The sequence below is a fragment of the Sander vitreus genome, chromosome 15, assembly GCF_031162955.1.
Source record: "Sander vitreus isolate 19-12246 chromosome 15, sanVit1, whole genome shotgun sequence".
NCBI classification, from domain to species: Eukaryota; Metazoa; Chordata; class Actinopteri; order Perciformes; family Percidae; genus Sander; species Sander vitreus.
In genome coordinates, this window is record NC_135869.1 from 1,043,236 (window position 1) to 1,063,847 (window position 20,612).

General features: G+C 43.0%; 1 pseudogene across 1 annotated transcript; it reads left to right on the forward strand.

Moving 5' to 3' along the window:
• Positions 1–6,643: 6,643 nt before the first annotated feature.
• LOC144530389 (GTPase IMAP family member 9-like) lies at positions 6,644–11,941 on the forward strand (annotated as a pseudogene). Its single transcript, XR_013503103.1, has 2 exons — positions 6,644–6,717; positions 9,996–11,941. The product of XR_013503103.1 is annotated as a GTPase IMAP family member 9-like (transcript).
• Positions 11,942–20,612: the final 8,671 nt, after the last annotated feature.

Consider the following 20,612-nt stretch of genomic DNA (forward strand, 5'->3'; position numbering starts at 1 on the left):
TCCGGACGTCCAGGAGTCTCCGAACTGTGTAAGCTGGATGATCATCAATAATACGTGGCAGAGGAGCGGGGTCCGCAGGTGGACACAAGGGACTGGAGGAGACAGGCTTCAACTGGGACACGTGGAAGGTTGGATGGATCCTCATAGACTGGGGCAGCTTCAACCAAACAGCAGATGGGTTGATGATGGATCTCAAAGGGACCCAAAAACCGGGGCGACAGTTTACGGGACTCTGTACGCAGGGGAATGTTAACGGAAGAGAGCCAGACTTTTTGACCAGGTTGGAACTGGGGAGCAGAAATCCGGTGTCTGACCGCCACTCTCTTATTCTGCTCCGTGGTCTGGAGAAGAGCCTCCCGGGTGTCATCCCAGACCTTGCGGCAGTGGCGAAGGTTTTCATGAACTGACGGGACAGCCAATTCCTTCTCCTGCGACGGGAACAAAGAATGTTGGTATCCCAAAGACGCCTCAAATGGGCAGAGACCAGTGGCAGAGGAGGTGAGAGAATTGTGGGCGTACTCGACCCATGGGAGATGTTTAGCCCAAGTGGAAGGATTCTGAGCTGCCACACAGCGAAGAGCAGCCTCCAGGTCCTGATGGTTCTCTCAGTCTGGCCATTGGTCTGTGGGTGGAAACCAGAGGCAAGGCTGACAGAGGCACCCAGAGCAGAACAGAAATCCTTCCACAATCGAGAAATAAACTGTGGGCCTCTATCGGAAACAATGTCCACAGGTATTCCATGGGGACGGAATACATGCATACATACATACATACATACATACATACAAAGAGGTCCGCTGTCTCACTGGCAGATGGTAATTTTGGTAATGCAACAAAATGGGAAGATTTAGAGAATCTGTCCACGATGGTAAGTATTGTGTCATTACCTTCAGACTTTGGAAGACCAGTGACAAAATCCAAAGCCACATGGGACCAGGGACGACTTGGGACTGGGAGAGGATGCAACAGGCCTGAGGGAGACCGGTGAAATGCTTTATTCGGGCACAGGTGGAACATGCCACCACGTAAGCCCGGACATCAGCCTCAACGGACGGCCAACAGAAGTGTCTCTTGAGCAGTGACAGCGTACGGTTCAAGAGAAGCGGGAGGTGTGGATCCAGTGAAGAACTTGAGGCCGTACGGCAAAGGGGACATAGAGAAGGTTGGGGGTTCCTTCGGCCGGTCCAGGTTCGGTTTCTTGTGCCGTCCTGACGAGAGACTCAATCTCCCAGTGGACTGCCGCCACCAGGCAGGAGGCAGGCAGGACAGGCTCAGGGTTGCTGGTCTCTTCCGAGTCTGAAAACTGGTGAGAGAGAGCATCAGGTTTGATGTTACGTGTGCCAGGACGGTATGTCAAAACAAAATTAAATCAGTAGCACTTTATAATAACTATCCATAATTCATCATTTATTAAGCAATAGTTACCTATTAGTTAATGGTTTGTTCATTATTATGTAGTCATTGTTCATACATAATTTATCATTAGTAAAGCATTTGTTCACACAGTTCTAAATGGTTTGTTCATAGTAAATAAGCCTATTAGTTAATGGTTTTGTTAATCATTATTAATTTATTGTTCATACATAATTCATCATCAGTAAAGCATTTGTTCACATAGTTATAAACCAAAGTCATATGGGCCCCGACGTTGAACATCTCTGAACTCTTGTCATCAAAGAACAATTGAGCTCATAGAACTGAAAAGGGTTTCTTTTATGTGCGCACTTTATTATTTTAGTTGTTATTTTTCATACCTGTGTTTTATCTGTATATGTGTATGCCATGTTTCTGTGTATATTAATACACTTCTTAAACTGTATCCTGGTTTTCTAGTCTCTTTATTGATTTTCAATTCTCTGGCTCTTAACAATCTAGTTTTCTTCTGGTTCTAGTTCAAATTCACACTGATATCAACTAAATAACACTACTATGAGCTATTTCATGAATGTACATTCTTACTACATTGTAATAAGGTTTACAAATACTATTTTTACTTTAGATGGGCTCACGCCATGTAGTCAACTAATCAGTAGTAACTCATGAGTTAATCATGAATTGATGTGTTGGTAAGTGCTTGTTAAAGATGGATTAACACACTAACTATCCATAGGCATATTTCTGAAGGCATATCCAAATAGAACAATACATGTGTATGTCCAGGTTCTGTTAGCATTTGCACCTCCTTTATAAATGCTTTGTAAAGCATAGCAAGTCCTCACTTTAGATGGGCTCACGCCATGTAGTCAACTAATCAGTAGTTACTCATGAGTTAATCATGAATTGATGTGTTGGTAAGTGCTTGTTAAAGATGCATTAACACACTAACTATCCATAGGCATATTTCTGAAGGCATGTCCAAATAGAACAATACATGTGTGTGTCCAGGTTCTGTTATCATTTGCACCTCCTTTATAAATGCTTTGTAAAGCATAGAAAGTGCTCACTTAAGATGGGCTCACACAATATACTTAACTAATCATCAGTAACTCATGAGTTAATCATGGATTACATTATTGGTAAGTATTTGTAACAGATGTGTTAACACCCCAACTATTAGTTTAGGCCTTTTTCTAAATCATAACATTTTACATGAACAAATATAGGTGTAGATAGTCTGTTAATCATTAACTTCCTAGTTTAAACGACCTTTTACGTTCCTGAGTACCTAGTTAATAATGGTAAAATTACTTCATTTACAAATGGCTAATGCATCATTTTGGAATTATTATAAAATAAACTGAAACACTTTACATGAGCTTACTTACTATAGACCAACCATTTACTAACTGTATTTACAAATGCTTTACTGATTAGAATGAATGTAGGAACTATGATTTACAAATGATAAACAAAGAAATTACTAATAGTTTGTAGATAGTTTATAAAGTCCAAATGGGGGTGTGGTCCGGAAAGTCGAAAGCAGGAGATCTCCACCCGTGGTGTGAGCCCGACCGCCCCTCTCCCGTCTCCTCTCCCGTAGCCTGTTATCAATCTCAATTAATCACACTGACCCATAACAATAGGATTGCACACATTGAACAGTTTGACCTTTGACTGATGTAATTTCTTGTAATTTTTTTCCTAAACTCACTGAGCATGTCCTTTGTTTTGGCTACATTTAGTTGAAGGTGGGATGCCTCACACCATTCAACAAAGTCATAGATGACTGGACCTGTTTCACTGTTTTGGAGCAGGCTAACAATTACTGAGTCATCTGCGTATTTAATTATGGTCCTGTTGTCCCACCTGCTCTGGCACATATTTGTGTACAGGATGTAAAGAAGAGGTGAGAGTACGCATCCTTGTGGGGAGCCGGTTGATGAGCAGACTTTGTCAGAGAGACTGCCATTCACTCTTACTCTTTTTGTCCTGTTTGTTAAAAAGTTAAGAATCCAGCCTACCAGGTTATTGCTCAGGTCAATCTGTTCGAGCAGCCTTGTGGTTAGAATATGGGGTTGGAGTCTGGCATGGGAGCCACTGTTATCCAAATGCTTCAAAAGTAAATGACTGTAAGTAAAGTAACTGTTGCATCTTCCACCCCCCTATGGGGTCTATAAGCAAAACTGCAGAGGGTCAAGTGAATGCTCCGTTTTCCTTAATATTTCAGACCTCACCAATTTTTCAAATGCTTTCATTACAATTGATGTGAGTGCCACTGGTCTAAAATCATTAAGTGTTTTGGGGGTTTTGGATTTGGGAACAGGGACCACCATAGTACTACACTAGTTGTGCCTCTAAAGATTAAAAGATTAAAATTGTAATGGAAGGGAGGACTCAATTGCTTTGCACAGGTTTTAAGTATGCGCCCACAGATGTTATCTGGACCATGACTTAACTATTCTTCTTAAAAACCAGCAGGAGTTGCTGGTTAGCTCACTTGGTAGAGTTTTATTCCTCGATGCAAAAGGTCCAGGGTTCGAATCCGACCTGTGACGGTCTTCCCCCCTCTCTTCCCTTTCATGTCTGAGCTGTCCTATCATTAAAGGCGGAAATGCCAATAAAAAATCTTTTAAAAAAAAACAAACAGCGGTGACAGCTTTAATCACGTGGCCGTTCTATTTAACAAAACTGACGCAGTTTTAAACACGTAGTTAACAATGTGAAACAGAACTAGTTAAGTTTAGGCAACAGAAATTCTTAGGGTTAGTAAAACATCAGAGATTGGCTTTAAATTATGTAAAACCACTATAATGAGGATGTAACTTTGTCACGGATAGCCACGGTCTCTTGAGTAAAAGTATAGTGTGTTTTTTGCTCCTGTCTAATTATTACTCACTGTGAGCTAATTTTTCACTCCAAGTTTTGCATCTCAACTTAACAAGCACAACTATGACCAGAAGTAGTTATAATGGCATAAACATAACAAAAAGAAAAACGTTACATTTATTTGATAATGTATATTAAAAATGCTCAAAAACGGCTTGTGTTTCAGAGGGGTAAGCACTAGAATTTGCATTTGTATGTGCCTTTTATGAAGAAATTTTTTATTTTTTTATTTACACAGAGTGACAAACTTGTGTATTGTGTTTTCTATCAGGTTGGACTTGCAGTGAATAAAGAGAAGAAACCTGCACTTAATCTTCTCAAAGGCATTTTGAATTCATAGTTAGACCCATATCGTGATGTATCATTAAAGGTTTGTCTAGCAATATATTGATTATGGCAGAATGCGTTATTAGGTCATGACCGAAAGAACGAGATCCAGGGCGCAAGCGGCCAAAATGGGTTTCCTCAGGACGGTGGCTGGCATCTCCCTTAGAGATTGGGTGAGTAGCTCAGTCATCCATGAGGAACTTGGAGTAGAGCCGCTGCTCCTTTGCATCGAAAGGATCCAGTTGAGGTGGTTTGGGCATCTTGTAAGACCCAGAACTAGGTGGAGAGCAGCCAGCTGGGAGAGGGTCTCTGGGAAGACCCAGGACTAGGTGGAGGCCCGTCCAGCTGGGAGCAGGTCTCGGGGAAGACCCAGGACTAGGTGGAGGCCCGTCCAGCTGGGAGCAGGTCTCGGGGAAGACCAAGGACTAGGTGGAGGCCCGTCCAGCTAGGAGGAGGTCTCGGGGAAGACCCAGGACTAGGTGGAGGCCCGTCCAGTTGGGAGGATGCCTGGTGGAAGAGCCAGGACTAGATGGAGGCAAGTCCAGCTAGGAGGAGGCCTTGGGGAAGACCAAGGACTAGATGGAGGCCTGTCCAGCTGCGAGGAGGTCTCGGGGAAGACCCAGGACTAGGTGGAGGCAGGTCCTGCTGGGAGATCTCAGGGAAGACCCAGAACTAGGTGGAGGCCCTTTCAGCTGGGAGGAGGCCTCGGGGAAGACCCAGGACTAGGTAGAGGCACGTACAGCTGGGAGGAGGCCTTAGGAAAGACCCAGGACTAGGTGGAGGCACGTCCAGCTGGGAAGAGGTCTCAGGGAAGACCCAGGACTAGATGGAGGCACGTCCAGCTGGGATGAGGCCTTGGGGAAGACCGAGGACTAGGTGGAGGCCCGTCCAGCTGGGAGGAGGCTTCTGGGCAGACCCAGGACTAGATGGAGGCACGTCCAACTGGGAGGACCCAGGACTAGGTGGAGGCCCGTACAGCTAGGAGGAGATCTTGGGGAAGACCCAGGACTAGGTGGAGGCACGTCCAGCGGAGAAGATGCTTCAGGGAAGTCCCAGGACTAAGTGGAGGGATTATATCTCCACCGTGGCCTGGGAACGCCTCGGGATCCCCCAGTCGGAGCTGGTTTATGTGGCGCGGGAAAGGGAGGTTTGGGGTCCCCTGCTGGAGCTGTTGCGCCCGCGACCCGACCCCGGATAAGCGGACGAAGATTGATGGATGGAGAATGCTTTATCGTGAGCCATGTATCGTATTGTGAGGTACCCTGTTATTCCCACTTCTAACACCGACAGGCCCTAATGGTGCGTTCAATTGCACCTAGTCAGCTCATGGTGCATTCAATGTTGTTGTAAAGTAACCTTCTGCCATCATGTGTTTCTTCTTTTTGTTGTTTAACAGCAATTAACTGGTGAAGTTATTATTACATTTTAAATAAATTATTTAAATTTTACCATATGGTCTTAGCCATTTAATGTCGCGGACTGTCGTTTTGTGCTTTTAGAAGTTTTTGTAAGTATCGGTGCACTGCTTAGGCACTAAGCACTGTTCTAAAAGTAGTGTTTTAGCACAGGTAATCGGAAAAAAACAAAACAATACCCAACCCTATTGGAAGTTGGATTTTATTACCTTTGGACAGAGCCAGATTTGCTATTCCCTCTGTTTTCAGCCTTTAAGCTAAGCTAATCGTACCAGCTGCAACTTCATATTTACTGTACAGACATGAGAGTGGTATCAATCTGAACATCTCAGTGAATAATAACACTTCCGAAAAATTTCTGTTTCTTTCAATTTCTTAAACTGTCTCTCATGGATTGTGTTTTATTGTGGGGATTTCTGAATTATTTTCTTTTATGAATTAATCTAAAAGAAACCGATTAACATTGGCAAATAAGTAGACTTGTGGAAGTAAACTTCAGCTGAGCCTCCTGATTTGTTACTTTCAGCCACAATTCGATTTTGTGATTGGCCAGCTCAGGTGATGTGTCTTTCAAGGGAGGGAACTAGAAGCAGGCTATATTATAAAATGATGAGATGGAACTTAAAATACTCAGAACAAGACATCCACATAGACAAGACTTTAAAAATGAGCTGCTCTTCCAAGCAAGAAGTGGACAGTCTTCTGCCTGGTAAATATATTTATTCTACAGTACTACAGCTCATTTTAGTGTCTGGGGTTTCATATATGGAACAATATTTGTTTTCTTAAATATAAACCAGCAACTCATTTACAGCTCTTTTTTTAACCTGTCTTTGGGGATCAATTATGTTTTGAGACAACTTTGAACTAATTTGGACTGAACTATCTTTCAATATTCATTAAATATAAAACTGAAATGTTGAGTTTTTGTTAAGTTCAGAGATGTTTGGTAGTGTATCTATCTGCAGTGGAGAGTTTTATTATCTGCACACAACTGGATTAAGCAGCATTTTAGAGACAATATCTAAATTTTTAGTTAGTGGTTAGTTAGTTGGATGTTTGCAGATACTTTTCTTTAACTCTTGTATTTGTTTTTTTTATATTTGGTAAGACTATCATAACCATCACTAATAAATGCTAAATTGATCGCAAGTTGAACTTAGTTAAGAAGAAGTTAAGTTATTTTAATGTTAAAATAATGTTTACTCATTATTAGTTATGCTATAATTTGTTGTTTTGACAGTTTATTGTTTCACACTTATTTTTTATATTATATGAAGTGTTTGTTAATAATTAAGAAATAAATCATAAACATTTGGATGACTTATAAAGTTGCAACTGGTGTTTATAATACCTTGTTGATGGTTAATACTCTGTAAAGCATGTATATATAAATTATTTATATATTTTCCGTGCACAAAGAATACAAAAAATATTCTTAAATTACTTTATAGGCCATGTTTTTTTTAACTGTTGTGGAAATCCTCATTTGGATGAATTGTTCAGAGTAAAGACACATTATTACCAGCGGTGGAAAGTATCTAAGTACATTTACTCCAGTACTGTACTTCAGTCTAAATGTTGAGGTACTTGTACTTTACTTGAGTCTTTTCTTTTCATGCCACTTTCTACTTCTACTCCGCTACATTTCAGAGAGAAATATTGTACTTTTTACTCCACTACATTCATCTGACAGCTTTAGTTTCTAGTTACTTTACACATTAAGATTCCTGCACACAAAACACATGTAGTTTATAAAATCTGATGTTTTATTGAAATGATTAGACCATTAACACACACAACTGTTTGGATTCTTTACACTTTTTAAAATGGGAGGATTGTTCTTTACTGTTAATAGTAATCACGGGCAGTGGCGGTTCTACATTGAATTACACCCTGGGCGAGAACCCCTTTGACAAGTGCTGGCCTGTGGACTCCTCTGCCTCCAAAAATCCCATAAAATGTTCCCTGATATGGGGCTTCTCCATCAGTGACACCACTCTAATGACCAGTGACCACTGACAACTGTTCTGTGTGGCTTATATCTGGGGTGTAGTCCAGAATTACTGAAAAAAAGGCGGAGCCCCAAGGGCAGGGGGAGGGGTTAGCCGGAGCCCCGAGGGGATACTACTTTCAAATCTTGCTAGCTTTTCCACATTACCAACCCTGCCTTTAACATAAATACTGGGCTCCCCCAAACGTTTGGGACATTAGACTGTGTTCTGATAACTTCTTCCACCGCTGATAATTACATTGGTGGGGCTTTATCGTTAGCGGCCAATATAACCTCTCACTCCTTGGCAAAACAAGGGGTGTGAGGCGCCATGTGCCAGATGGTGTCCAGGGCGGACACATCTGGGTTGTGCACAGACATTGTCAGGGGCAATGAGTTACTAATATTGTAAATTTACATGTACATGTTGCTTAAAAATCTGCAGTTTAGATTTTTAAAGCACATGAAATACTGAAGGAGGTAAGAAGTGTCATTTGAAATGAAGATCTGAACTTCCACTTTAAATGTAAGCACTGAATGAAGTTTAAGTGAAAGTGCTAGTTTGTCTCAAAGAGAGGTGTTCTCTTAAAAATGCAATATTAATTCATTGGCTATTTCAAAAAAACACAAATAATTACAGACAACTGCTCCTTAAAATGTAAAAATGTAACCAGCATTACCGAGTAATCACTCATCACTCACTCATTTTCACCCGCTTATCCAGTGTCGAGTCGCGGGGCAGTGACTTTAGCAGGGGACCCCAAACTTTACCAAATTAAACCACTCTGACCTGGGTCTTCCCTGAGGTATCCTCCCAGCTGGATGTGGCAGGCCATCCTCACCAGAGGCCTGCTTTCCACGCACAGCTCTTCTCCGAGTTCCTCATTGATGACTGAGCTTCTCAACCTATCTCTAAGGGAAACAGCAGCCACCCTCCTGAGAAAACCCAATTCAGCCGCTTGTACCGGGGATCTAGTTCTTTTGGTCATTACCCAGCCTTCATGACCATAGGTTAGGGTAGAAATGAAAATTGGGGGTAAACGGTGCGGTAAAGTGTATTTAATACCACTGCTCCGATTCTCCGGCCAATCTCCCGCTCCATTGTCGAACAAGACCCCGAGGTACTTGACCTCCATCGATTTCCTGCTGAGAACCATGGCCTCAGGTTTAGAGGTGCTGATCTAATAGATAGTCAAACCTCAGATTGAGGGATGAATGGTTAATTGTTAACATCCCTAGGCTGGTTGCACAGCGATTTCTTAGGATCAAAAATCTGTAACAATGAACACAAAACGTGTCCAGCAAGGTGAAGAACTGCTAACTTTAGCGTCTTTCGTTGTACTGAAAGGGTGGGTTAACCTGCGCCTGATTTTATCTGCTGGGTGACATCACAGGGACTCCCTGCAGTTTCCATGAGTCTCGTTCAATGGGAAGCCAGGATCACAAATTCAAACCTAAAAGTAACACTCAGTGTAGGTGAGACCTTCAACATCTGGAGTTTTTGGAGCCTGTTGGTTGTCCAGGCTGTCTCTGCAATTCCTTTGAAAGGGGAGGCCACATGTTTGCAGTTTTCTCTTTGTTTAAAAAGTCCACATGGTTAGGTTCCCACATTAGGCTAACAGGCCGCTTGCAGCTTCATATTTACTGTACACAATCTTTCATTTTTCCTAGGATAGCGAAGGCATGTCCTACTCTGCCTTTGATCAGCTTACCCTGGTATTCCTATACTAACCAATCCCAATCCTCTTCTAAAACTAACCAGAGTAACCAACCTAACCAACAAAGGCAACCAATACTAGCTATCAGAGGCACAGTAGGGTGGGGTATGACTTCACCATTGGCAAAATTGGCTTACCATAGAGACATGATAGTGGAATCGATCTTAATGTCAACATCTGACTCACAATCTCATATATTGTTGTAGATTTGAGTGTTTGACATAACATCATGACAGAGGCGATTCTTACTATACTAACATCTCTAAAATTTTCCAGCAGGTGAAATGCCAGAGCTGAGGATCGTCCTGCTTGGAATGGTCAGAGTTGGGAAGAGTTTTTCAGGAAACACCATCCTGGGCCTGGGCGATGACCTGTTCCTCTCAAAGCCCGGTCTATCTACTGTCACACAGAAGTGCCAGAAGAAAATGAGGAATATTAACAACCAAAAAGTGGTTGTTGTTGATACTCCTGGTCTGTTAAGCATTGACCAAACAGAAGAGGAGATTGTGAGAAAGATCAAGAAATCCATCAATCTTGCCAAACCTGGTCCTCATGTGTTCCTGATTGTGCTGAGTGTGGAAGATAAATACACAAAAAAAAGAGGTAAAGATGGTAAAAAATCATCCGCGATACTTTTGGCCAAAAACACAATGGATTACACTATGGTGTTGTTCAACTATGGAGAAGAGCTGAAAAAATACCATAGAGGACTTTATTATTCACAATGAAAATCTCCACAACCTAATCAACAGTTGCGAATATGGATACCATGTTTTTGACAAACGTCCTGAACAGGTCCCTGAGCTACTGAAGAAGATCAACGATAAGGTTCAGGAAGCAGAAGGAAGATACTACACCGCTGAGATGCTCCAAGAGGCTGAAACTGCCTTAACAAAGGTACAACAGGCCCCAGAAGGAAGAATACAATCCAAGCTAGTTGCTAAAACTGCAGTTCTTTCTGGTATGGGTGTTGGATGTCTGTTTGGGTATCTTACTGGTGAGGGTCAGATGACGTCTACCATAGGAGCGACACTAGGAGCCGTAGGGGAGTGGACTACTGTGCGCTGCACTGGCAGGTATAGTGATACACGCCAAAAAAAATTGGCAAATGCAGCAAAACAGGTTGTCTTGTTTAAGCTGATCAGACAAATCCTTACAAATGAAAATACTGTAAAGGGGGAAATGATGGTGGTGCTGTTTGTATATTTAGTTATTTCTGTTTTGTTTTAATGCCTTTTAATTCAAAGTAGCCTATGTTTAATAAACAAGGGCCATTCTCACAGTAGGTGAGTTAGCCGTGTTTGCTGGTGATTGGTTGTGGGCTGACCCTAAACCTTTTAGGTTTCTGGAATAATAAATAATATCACCCAGTTTAGATGAATGTAGAATATGCACAGCGTTTGGGCTCTGACCTCGTCATCCCCCAACGAGTAAGTGAATAATAATTTCCACACTGACAGTCGTCTTTCAGATACTATACTCAACACTTTTCTAATACGACAGCCTTCATAAAGAGTTCATCAGTTGTAACTAACAGCTTTAATAGTTAATGTGTTGTAGATGCGTTTTGTGTCACTAATAGGGACAACAGTAGGGTTGCCAGGTTGTGAGAAATCCTGCTCCAGTGTTTTTCCTTTCTATGTTGTAATAATTATGTTACACATTTTAGTAAATTCACTCCCTCCCTACCCTAAATACTGTGCAAAATATTGGAGGAAATTACAAAGGAAAATGTGACTCTTTGTTTTATTTGTATTATTATATATTCAGCTGTTAAACATATGTAATTGCTTTGTTGAATGTAACTGGTATGTGGAGAAGGTGTGCAGCTGGTTTATGTGGAAAGAGATGCTCTTTTATTACTGATATAGTCAATGTTAAAAAAATCTGATCCAAATTGGGGGCACAAAACAAAACTGACATCCCTACTTCAATGTTCAAGTTATTTCTGCAGCTTTAAACAAACATTTGACTGTTCAACAAGAAATGTCAATAACAATAATAATAGGCTGTGGCCCCTGAGCCCTTTAGCCCTTCGGCATGTCTTTCGGGTAATCCAATCATTCGATTAATTCTCACAATTTGTGTTATTACGTTCATGGCTAACCCAGAACCTCAGTGGCCTCTAAGGCTCCAGGTTTTTTACTTTGTGGTAATTTGATTGATCATAAATGTGTTTGCTGATATAAAACAAAGCACAAATACAAACTGGAATACTCTGGGCCTGATGTTTCCCCTGCATTTTTACCCAATCTTAAAGTGCTCATATGCTTTTACCTTTTCCTTTATTGTGTTATATATCTTTTTTGTGCATGTTATAGGTTTACAAAGTGAAAAAGCCCAAAGTCCCCCCCAAAGGGTCTTACCATCTCCAACAGAAAACACTGTTCACAAACTGCTCCAAACAGCTCTGTTGTAGTCCAGCCTTTACTTCAGAGACAAACGTGGTCACTCTGTAACACACGTTATAATGCTCACCTAGCTGCTAGCATAGCACGCCCTCATATTCTTCTTCTGACTGGCTAGTAGTCCTTACCTAGGTACTGTCAGGGCACACCCTCATACTCTGCTTCTGACTGGCTAGTAGTCCTTACCTAGCTACTGTCAGGACACGCCCTCATACTCTGCTTCTGACTGGCTAGTAGTCCTTACCTAGGTACTGTCAGGGCACACCCTCATACTCTGCTTCTGACTGGCTAGTAGTCCTTACCTAGCTACTGTCAGGACACGCCCTCATACTCTGCTTCTGATTGGCTAGTAGTCCTTACCTAGCTACTGCGCATGTGCGATTCCCAACAAAGATGGAACAGAAGTGAGATGCCACACTCTGTAGCTAAAACAGAGAGCTCAACACACAGGGTGAAAAGAGGATCTGCAGCAATGTTTAGTACAACAAAAAATATGGAATATTTTTTTAAATTACACCATGTAAACCTATTCTGATATAGCCTCTTAATACAATTATGAACCTGAAAATGAGCATAACATGAGCACTTCTCGTGAAGGGGCCCTGTGTCAAAAATCTGATTTGAAGACGTTTAATATTTCAGTTTCAGGGTTTGAGCCAAATTTCGACAATGTCCTGTTGGCTGTTATTTAATTAGCGTGTATGGCCAATCAATGTCTGATGCTTGGGCAAATATGATTTGTTAGAGAGGGAGAAAAAAATTCTGTGCAGTTTGTATTTTTAAAAGTTAGCCAGGATTACATCATTTTGGTGTTCGATCATACCAACAGTGATGAGCCTTTCAGTCAATAATCATATTTTGTTAGCTGATCAGCACGTCATAATCCAGATGACAGAGATCTAATGAGTAAGTAAAGTTTGTTTATATAGCACTTTACACAGATAAAATCACAAAGTGCTTTACAATAAATTGGAATACGATAAATAGAAGACATAAGAATACAAAGGAAAACATAGGTACATAAAATCAGATAGCCATGAAAGCCCTTGTCTAACTAAAAGGCTGTTTGAATAGCCAAGTCTTCAAATGCTTTTTAAAAGAATCAACAGAGTTTGAACAACGCAAAGAGAGCAGCAGTGCGTTCCACATCCTGGGTGCCACTGCCTGAAAAGATCGATCCCATCTGGTTTTAAAATGAGTGCAGGGGACCACTAACAACATCTTACCTGATGACCTCAGACTCTGGGAATAATAAACTTTTAAATATAATTATATTGTTTTTCCATCCATCCATCCATCCATCCATCTTCATCCGCTTATCCGGGGTCGGGTCGCAGGGGTAGCAGCTCCAGCAGGGGACCCCAAACTTCCCTTTCCCGGGCCACATTAACCAGCTCCGACTGGGGGATCCCGAGGCGTTCCCAGGCCAGGTTAGAGATATAATCCCTCCACCTAGTCCTGGGTCTCCCCCGAGGCCTCCTCCCAGCTGGACGTGCCTGGAACACCTCCCTAGGGAGGCGCCCAGGGGGCATCCTTACCAGATGCCCGAACCACCTCAACTGGCTCCTTTCGACGCAATATATATTGTTTTTGATATATTTAAAATGATTGATTACAGAGAAAGTTAAAGGGCTGTCATATTCAAGTCCAGCCACAAAGCATCTCTTTCTACATCTAAACAAGCTGCAAACTTGTATTCAATGTGCATGTAAACCAAGAACAGTGTGTAAAACTCTGAACTATATACTTTAAATGTGTGATATACAGACGATCCACTGAAGACCTTCAATGAACCTTAAAACAACGACGGAGCCTTGATGGAGTTGTGGTGCAGCCTGATCCTGTGGACATAATGTGTTACTGTTCTGATTTCATATGATAATGACATAAAATATGATCTTGTTGTTTTTCATTGTGTCTGATTTTCAAAATACTTAATACTTAAACCAAAAAATAAAGACATGTAACCCTCCAGACTTTGTCTTCATTCAGATTAATGTCAATATTACCGACTGGAAGCAGCTGGTTTTTAACTGTCAGATCCGTCTCCTGTATCCACCTGCTGACCTCAATGGCTCAGGCGGATCGTAACAACATGTGTGTTATTGTGCTGATGATGGGAACTATCGTTTGATCTACTCTAGTTTATAAAACGGGGAACTCAAATCAAGCAATCTAATTGGTTCTTAGCCATGATATAATAACCACATTCAACGGCTATAATTTGAATTCCTTTACACAATAAGTACCAAGACCTGACCGAGTCTATTTTTGGTCATAAACCATGACAACAGTAATCAGAGGTGCAGTGCTATGTGCTTCTCTGTGCTTCCATTGGAGCAGTCGCCCACTCATAGTCCCATAACCACAGTGTCTGTTCCACCGTCGCAGATCAGTTAAATCAAAGGTAAACAAAAGAGGAGCTATACTTAACAACCTAATTGGAATTAAAACAACCACTGCAATGATAGAAGAGAATAGGAAAATTAGATGTGGACTATTAAATATTAGATCGCTGTCTTCTAAAGTAGTACTAGTAAACGATTTGATACCAGATAATCAAATTGATCTATTATGTCTTACCGAAACATGGCTGTGTCATGAAGAATATGTTAGTCTAAATGAAGCCACTCCTCCCAGTCATATTAATACTCAAATGAAAGATGGCTGCAACTCCCCCTCCTCTGGCCGAGGAGGGGGAGTTGCAGCCATCTTTCATTCAATCCTGTTAATTAATCCTAAACCTAAACTAAATTATAACTCGTTTGAAAGCCTTGTTCTTAATCTTCTACATCCAACATGGACAACATTACAGCCAATTATATTTGTTGTTGTTTACCGAGCTCCAGGTCCGTATTCAGAATTGTTTTCTGAATTCTCAGAGTTTTTTATCATGTGTAGTCCTTATATCAGACGGTACTTATTGTAGGTCATTTTAATATCCATATGGACGTTGACAACGATAGCCTTAGTACTGCTTTCAACTCACTACTAGATTCAATTGGTTTCAGTCAGAGTGTGCATAAGGCCACTCACTGTTTTAGCCACACCCTCGACCTTGTGCTGGCATATGACATTGAAATTGAAGATTTAATAGTATTTCCACAGAATCCTTTATGATCAGACCATTCTTGGGCCAACAACACTCCACCTTTACAGGCAGGTAAACTCAGATAACCTCCAACAATAACATTAAAACAATCAAACCCTGTATCAGCCGTATAACCCATAGCAATGACAGCCATAAAGGCAACTGATCAGACTGTCCTCACCCAGTAAAGACCATATAAGGCAATTGTGCAAGCTGTTTACTGTATAACGATGTACATTTGTTGTTAGGCAGCCCCCTCTAGTGGCCGCAATAAGTGTTGCAGGAGGAAACAAGCATGGGAGGTTACAAAGAGCACCAAACTCTGCATAAGGAGGCAGGTTGTGATAAACGATGTGACAGTTATCGAGACTTTGTATCACTTTTTATTTTAAAAGCTAACTCCTCTTATATCTTCCCCTCGATAACCCTCGCTCTACTATGTCCTCTTCTGCCGTATGGTTAACTCCAGTTACCGTCAGCGGAGCGGATGTTTTGGCCTATACAAAACGAGTTATTTTGAGACACTTCCCTGTTTTAAGTTTTATTATAGAGACACACACACCCATACTAAAGGGCCCTCGCCTGGGTCAGGGAACCCGAAGACGAGGCAAGAGAATTTGATTTACACCCCAAATATTCCCTTGTTCACGGGGCGTTTTAACCTCCTATACAGAAAAAGTATTGCCCGAGGGAAGTTTCTTAATCATATCATTTTCAGTAATACTCACAGTTTAAAGCTGCTCTTCGCGGAATCACCAAAAGTTCAAATCCGCTGAAAAAATGCAGTTTCCGATGAGTTGGGAGGAGGCTTGCTGTCAAAAATCGATCCCCGCTGGGTTGCAACTCACTCAGCGGTTAAAGAGGAGTCAAAACTGCCTTCCGTAGGGGTATTCCCCTACCGCTTGGCAGGGTTGAAGAAAAAGAGACAAAAAAAATAAAAATCTTCAAAAAAAAGCACAAAGCAAATACGCGGGTTTTGTTCCCTAGTTCAAACTTGAACGCAGGTATTTTTTATTTTACTTAAAGCAGACAGTTAAAAAAAGGCAAAAAAGCTAAACAGAAAAAGAAATGAGCAAAAATGCACTAAGTCCCTAACAGGATAAAAATTTAATGCTCCAGTACGGAGGTTCTTTCAGTACAAAATGCCCCAAAAGAGAGGAGAGAGGATTAACATTGAGTTACACCTTTTTATACATACATTGACCAGTTCACACCCATCATACCATCAGGGGCTGTCTTACCACCTCTTATGGCCTAATAAGGTATAATTTTTTAATGCAACTACAGGATTACAGACACTCACAGGATGCCTCACATGTGATGACGTATCATATTCTATGCTTTGGTCAATCTAACAGAAACAACCAACACAAGCGAGTGGTAATGCTCATCCATCATACATGACAGCTTGACTCCCTTCTCCTAGCAGGTGAAGGTCAGTGTGAAGTTTTCATCAGTGCATATGTTTCACTTCAACTCCCTATTCCTTTCACTCTTACATGAACTCGATATACCCCACATGAACTCTTCCCCTGTCTCAGATGCAGTCTCTTACAGGAACACACAAACTTCCTTTCTGCATGAACTGCAGGCAGGCCTTCACATACATCGACACCAAGCAAATGAATATAATGCTGTATAAGCAAATGAATATAAGGCTGTATCTAACATAGTATCTAGCATGATTCTTATTCCTAAACAAAATTAAAATTACATTTTATAAGCTGCAATATGATTATATATATAAGCAGAAATATAGTCGTAGCTGTTTTTGGGTTAATACACTCTTTAAAGCAGTAATATATGTTTTAGCTGTTTTTGGGTTTTCAACTGCATCTGAACGCTTCGTTCAACATCCTCCTTTGAAAATACAAAATCATGCAACATTCAGAGCCTGCTCCGGTCCAGAATGATCGCCAGCACATCCCCGGCACAGTCCCTAAGTACCAGAAGCTGGTTGTCGGTACCAGGGAACTCGTACCAAGCCTTGCATACAGGGATGAACCCGTCTTCTTCTCTGGAGGAGGCAGCATCCACCGATGTCAGAAAAGTGGAACCACTGACATAAGACTCTATATTCTCCCTGGTTGGGGCTAACACCCATGGGTGTCTAAGCCACCCAGGCTTGACATGCGTGAAGCCACAGGTTAGATCACCTGTGGCTTGAGGATGAAATTTGGTTCTCTTCCATTGTCCTTTCACTTGCCCTCACCGGTAGATCTTGAAGAGGGTTCACCCATGGACTTGGGCCCCTGATAGGCAGAGATTGAAACTGGATCCGTCTGAGTACCTCTGGATACTCTGTCAGGGGTGACGAAATGGTTCTGCTCGCTCTTCCGCTTCTTAACGCGCAAGCTGGCATGTGCTCCGACCTCAGGACATTCGACAGTAGCAGGCACCACCTGGTCACCAGTAGCAGCATGCAGTGGCGGATTTGCAGGGAGGATGGGTAGAGGAAGGCCCTTGGGAATAGCAGGCAGGGGCGGGGAATGCGGTGCAGGAGTCGGGGTCTCCTGTTCCATAGCCATCTCATCTGCTACCGGGTCCGTGGCGGACTGGGGGTCCCGGGCCAGCGCCTGATTGGATTCTTGACCAGTTCCGCCGAACCCGATTTGCAGTGGCTCTCCAGTCGCCCCAACACCCCTCTTCTTCCTTTTCTTCCCCTTCTTGCGCCTCCTTGCCCTCTCGGGCTCCTGACGCAGGATCTCGGGCCACATGCCAATATCATCCGCGAGGTCTGGGATGTAGATTGGCACGCTGGTATCAGAGTGTCCAGCTCCGGCCCGACCTGCACCACTTCCTCCACTACCCTCTCCATTGGTGTCTTCCACCACCATGGGTTGGTAACCATGGTATGTGTGCGTTGGGGGGAGGAGTCCGCGTACCTTGGAGTCTCACAGGGCGGCTCCCCATCTCCTTGTCTGCCGGAGTCGGGTTGTTGGAAGACATGCCCTGGTGGCCAATCGAGGATGGAGCTTCTGTAACCAAGGATCCTTGATTCGATTCCCCCTCCTTCGTTGAGGTCCAGTTCTTCGATGTTGATGAGCAGCAAGTTATTCTCGGTGTTTCCAGCTTTACCGTCACTGGTTGCTGATCTCGGGTAGTACATGTTTACATGTAAATATCCCGTGACTGGTGATTTTCCTGTCATTCATTGATCCTAATTGCCCAGTGCAGGTGGGAAAAAATTCGGATTCCGTCCTGGTCGTGGAACAACGGACCAGATCTTTACTCTTGCAAGGATCCTGGAGGGAGCCTGGGAGTATGCCCAACCAGTCTACATGTGTTTTGTGGATCTGGAGAAGGCATATGACCGGGTGCCCTGGGAGATACTGTGGGAGGTGCTGCGGGAGTACAGGGTGAGGGTCCTTCTCAGTGCCATCAATCTCTGTACGACCAAAGCGAGAGCTGTGTCCGGGTTCTCGGCAGTAAGTCGGACTCGTTTCAGGTGAGAGTTGGCCTCCGCCAGAAGCTAAAGCTTTGTCACCAATCCTGTTTGTAGTATTTATGGACAGGATATCGAGGCGTAGTCGGGGGGAGAGGGGTTGCAGTTCGGTGGGCTGGGGATCTCATTGCTGCTTTTTGCAGATGATGTGGTCCTGATGGCATCATCGGCCTGTGACCTTCAGCACTCACTGGATCGGGTTCGCAGCCGAGTGTGAAGCGGCTGGGATGAGGATCAGCACCTCATCGGAGGCCATGGTTCTCAGCAGGAAACCGATGGAGTGCCTTCTCCAGGTAGGGAATGAGTCCTTACCCCAAGTGAAGAGTTCAAGTACCTTGGGGTCTTGTTCGCGAGTGAGGGGACAATGGAGCGGGAGGTGGTCGGAGAATCGGCGCAGCAGGTGCGGTATTACATTCAATTTATCGCACCGTTGTGACGAAAAGAGAGCTGAGCCAGAAGGCAAAGCTCTCAATCTACCAGTCAGTTTTTGTTCCTACCCTCACCTATGGTCATGAAGGCTGGGTCATGACCGAAAGAACAAGATCCAGGGTACAAGCGGCCAAAATGGGTTTCCTCAGGAGGGTAGCTGGCGTCTCCCTTAGAGATAGGGTGAGAAGCTCAGTTATCCGTGAGGAGCTCGGAGTAGAGCTGCTGCTCCTCTGCGTCGAAAGGAGCCAGTTGAGGTGGTTCGGGCATCTGGTAAGGATGCCCCCTGGGGCGCCTCCCTAGGGAGGTGTTCAGGCACGTCCAGCTGGGAGGAGGCCTCGGGGAAGACCCAGGACTAGGTGGAGGGATTATATCTCTAACCTGGCCTGGGAGCGCCTCGGGATCCCCCAGTCGGAGCTGGTTAATGTGGCCCGGGAAAGGGAAGTTTGGGGTCCCCTGCTGGAGCTGCTACCCCTGCGACCCGACCCCGGATAAGCGGATGAAGATGGATGGATGGATGTGTGTGAAAAAATATCCATTCAGCTCCCTCACCCGGTTCAGACTGGGTAGGAAACAGAAGGGACACAATCCTATTATCTTACACTACTACTCTTTTCTGCTCACTGACTAAGTGAGACATTGGTCTAACCATCCCTGCTGGTCTTGAAGTATCTGGTTGTATATTGACCAGGCTATGGAGATGTTTGTTGCCTCAGACCCTTCCATTAACAGACATGGCATACATCAGTCCTGGCACTCCTTTGTACACAGGTAAAATCAACCCCAGTATTTCCTGGGTGAAAACGAAGAGAGTATTTTAACAAATATCTCCCCTATCATCCTCTTGGTCCTGACGTTTTTGATTGTGACAAGAACCCACATAAAATAACTACAGATTCCGGTCAGAATGCCTGCCAGGTAGACATAACTTGAGGCTGGGTAAAAAACCTCTGTTATTTTGGCTATTAAAATCAAAGCATACCCCATCCAGGTGGCCACCGCCCAGCCAGGCAACTTAACTGGAGTAGCCATTTAATGTCGCGGACTGTCGTTTTGTGCTTTTAGAAGTTTTTGTAAGTATCGATGCACTGCTTTAGGCACTAAGCACTGTTCTAAAAGTAGTGTTTTAGCACAGGTAATCGGAAAAAAAACAAAACAATACCCAACCCTATTGGAAGTTGGATTTTATTACCTTTGGACAGAGCCAGATTTGCTATTCCCTCTGTTTTCAGCCTTTAAGCTAAGCTAATCGTACCAGCTGCAACTTCATATTTACTGTACAGACATGAGAGTGGTATCAATCTGAACATCTCAGTGAATAATAACACTCCGAAAAATTTCTGTTTCTTTCAATTTCTTAAACTGTCTCTCATGGATTGTGTTTTATTGTGGGGATTTCTGAATTATTTTCTTTTATGAATTAATCTAAAAGAAACCGATTAACATTGGCAAATAAGTAGACTTGTGGAAGTAAACTTCAGCTGAGCCTCCTGATTTGTTACTTTCAGCCACAATTCGATTTT